The following is a 3,740-nucleotide window of genomic DNA, read 5'->3' on the forward strand; positions in this document are numbered from 1 at the left end:
GGTTCTGCACAATGAATGAGGCAGTTTGGATGTCTCTCTACTGGCTGGCTCACACTGAAGTCTACGTGACTGATTTCACATTCCCTCAAGGCTGAGTCACAACTCAGGCTTCTCTTTTCTGTCATGAAAACCACTAGAGAACTAAAACTGTGCCATTTCTGTTCCACCAACACATTTCACAACTCCGGTCTATCTATCTTCACTTCTGGACAGTTTACACACAGAGCCCTATTTCGTCTCCATGGCAACCCCTGCCTGGGAATTGACTGAAGCTGAGAACTGTTTGTTTCCTGGTTCCTCACGTTGGCAGACATTTACGTCACCAGCATGACAGGGCTGGTTCTCCACTGCGACGCGAGGAAAAGCACGTAGAGGAGTACCTGACAGGATTACTGTCAGTGTGGTGAGTTTGCACATAACACCAGGCGATAGTAAGCAGGACAGCTGTATTTAAAATCCCATTATCCAATCAATGCTTCCTCAGAGATGAGCTGAAACCTCACCAGCACCTGACCTGAGTTTTTCCTTTACAAGATGACCTATTGTAAGGTTACAGGTTAACAAAATATGTAATACTATAGGCATATATGATATATACTGTAATAAAACCAGCCACACTAATATCAGTAGAAGGAGGATTTGTAAAACTGAATGAGAAACAATTCTAGAAAGAGCTGAAGCACGTTTTGTGCCAAACTTTGGATTAAAGGGATTTCTCTCACTTCTAAAAACTTAATGATTCTTGCTTGTATTGTCATATTTGCCACCACAGTGACACCTTGATTTAATCACCAGCAAGTGGGTGTGCTGCACTCAGATGGTGTCACGTATCACATCTAAGGCCAAGCATCTCCTGTTTCACGTTGGTGTTTGCTGTTCTGTGCATTTTGTGCACTTTGAACATTCAGACCATGACAAGACAGAGTAAATCTACTGTCACTTTCTTCTTCTTTTGCTTTAAAAATTCTATTTGTGTGTGACACCAGCACAATTGTGCTCATGTTCTGTGCAGTATGTGTAGAAGTAAAAAGCATTTATATTATTATATCATTTATATTCTTCCCTTATCTGGATGCTGGTCCAGTCCGACAGAGTAGGGCGTGACTACTGCGTTATTACAACATCTGTGCTGCAGTCACAAATCCTCCGACCAACAGACGGTTTGGACAAGGTTAATACACCAAAAAATATGCTAAGAAAACAAATCCGCAATGATGTCTGCAGGTAAGCACCAACAGGCTTCACTGCAACAAGTAGAACATGCAAACATCCAATATCTGCAAGTCCTGATGTAATAAATAAATAGATAAATAAATAAACACTTGTTTATGAAGCAGATAATGGCTGAAAGCAGCTACCTGACTTTTTCCATGGAGGTTAGAATAAACCTCAACAGGCTGACATGGATCTGGACTAGATGGATGGTCTTACCTTCAGAGTTTAAGCTGAACCGGTGAAAACACGAGGTGGAATGTCACTGCTCCCCCACTTTTCCGCACAAGTGAGGGACCCCCCGTCCCTCAGTTTATATAGACGTAAGACACGCGTGACGTCTGTGGGCGTCACCAGCGCGCATACTAATGAGATCGTGATGACGATGCTGTGGTTACTGCAGGATGCGGCAATAGAAAGACATTTTCTTTCCATACAACACGAAATAGATAATTTCTTCCCCAATGTTTTTACCAGTAGCCACCAATGAAGTCCCCATGTCTCATTACATACCTTACATCTACTTGTCAGAGATTTCCTACCATGTGTTTATAAATCACAGCATGATATTGCACAAGCCTATATAAAATTTACTCCATGAATTGCTCCGTTTTTAAAGGGACATCCTTTTTATACTGTTTCCTGGTAAAAATCGGTGAGGCTTTTACCAAGAGGAAACTCCAACATGGCATGTTAACAGCACTTTGGCGCCACCTACTGCCCAGTTTAAGCCACTACATAACAAATTGGGTTACACAAGTTATCTATGTGGAGCCAGAACCTTCTGCAGTCTCACCTATTCTCTCAGATTGCTCAATCTTCTCCCGTGTGAATGAAAAATGACTTAATAAAAACACGTTTGGGTTATTTTAGTCTGATAAAACCAAATCAGCAAACAAAACACTTGGCTGCTTTTATTACATCACAGCTTCTCCACTTGGTATTTGTTCTGGACCATGAACTTGTCTACAATCTCAACATAAATACGTGACCTCAGACTACCCAGATGCAGAATTGCTTTAGGACTTTTATTTTACTTTAAATATATTGTTCAAATGAAATAATTTCTCAGTAATAAGAGTCATTATTTGATTTTGGGATAAATTTCTTACAGTTAACATAGAATTTCAGTTAAAAATATGCTTCATGATGACAAATCACATTCATGTGTGGTGTGAATTTACATATCACCTCTCATTATTCATGATGTGTTTACTATATATATATATTTCATTCAGTTGGAACATACGTCTGCCAGAGAACTGACAGGATTTTTCCTACTTCTCAGACAGCAAACATGCAATATTATTCATAAATGAATTATTGCGTTGTCTGTTGGACAAATGTTAGAAAGATGACAGATTTGTGTTCAAGAAGTTGTTTTTCAGTTTAAATAAAACTTTGGAGAACCGTTTCGGTATGCTATGGCTCTTTAGCTGCTGCTGTTTACACAAGATTTCATAAAACACACCGTGTAAGACAAATTAGGGGTTTCTGGCTCAATTTAGCTTCACTTTCCAAGATGCACTGAGAAGAAATAAGTAAAGTTTAGAATATGACAGCTAAAATATATAGAGGAACATTATTGTTTGACTGAGATGGACTGGCGACCTGTTCAGGGTGTACCCTGCCCTTCACCTGATGATGGCTGGGATAGGCTTCTGCTTCCCCACAACCATTAATTGGACTAAATGGTGAATTATTGTTTGACAAATAACTGTAATTAACAGTCATAAGTGTTGCTGGAATTAAACTCATTAGAGACTTCTGCTTTCCACGAGATCCAGCCTTTGGGGTCTGAGTAAATGGTTGGAGTCAGATCCAATCATATTTCTATTCTTATTCCCCTCTCACAGGGTCCAACCCATCAGATGTAGGCTAACCCCCCTTATTTTATGGGATCAAAGATTAGAGGTCCTCTAGACACCCACAAAATAACCAGCAAAGTTCATCGCTCCTCTAAAATCACAGAAAAGGGGACCTTGTCTCTGCAAAGACAACAGGAGAGATTTGGCTTGAAGTAAGATTAATCAGTCCCCATTTCTTTTATTCTGTGTAAAATATTATTATAATTTTATTTGATCAAGATTAGGTTTCCAAATATTGGTGTTTACACAATCTTTTCTCTGTAGGCTGGCTGAGTAAAAACATGAGTCCATACTCGTTTTTGTGGCTATCAAGAAATAAAATAAAGTACAATAAAATGAAGTGAAATAATATGAAGTAATTTATTTAATTTTATTTATATAAAGTATAAACAAAATAGAATAAAATAAAATAAAATAAAATAAAATAAAACAAAAATAAAATAAAATAAAATAAAATAAAATAAAATAAAATAAAATAAAATAAAATAAAGGGGCTGCATGGTGGCATAGTGGTTAGCACTGTGGCCTCATAGCAAGAAGCTGGTTCAATCCTCAGCTGGAGCGAGGTTTGGACAGTGGTCTTTCTGTGTGGAGTTTGCATGTTCTCCCCATGTATGCGTAGGTTCTCTCCAGGTACTCTGCCTTCGTCCCACAGTCCAT

General features: G+C 38.6%; 1 protein-coding gene across 1 annotated transcript in view; it reads right to left on the reverse strand.

Annotated features, from left to right (window-relative positions):
* ldha (lactate dehydrogenase A4) overlaps nucleotides 1–1,517 on the reverse strand; it is a 5,892-nt gene extending 4,375 nt beyond the window's left edge. The window contains exon 1 of the mRNA XM_079250837.1: nucleotides 1,432–1,517. The gene's annotated coding sequence lies outside the window, so the exon portion shown is untranslated. The remainder of the gene's footprint in view (nucleotides 1–1,431) is intronic.
* Between the last annotated feature and the right edge of the window lie 2,223 nt (nucleotides 1,518–3,740).

This window comes from Telmatherina bonti (assembly GCF_933228915.1).
Source record: "Telmatherina bonti genome assembly, chromosome: 2".
In the NCBI taxonomy this organism is placed as follows: domain Eukaryota; kingdom Metazoa; phylum Chordata; class Actinopteri; order Atheriniformes; family Telmatherinidae; genus Telmatherina; species Telmatherina bonti.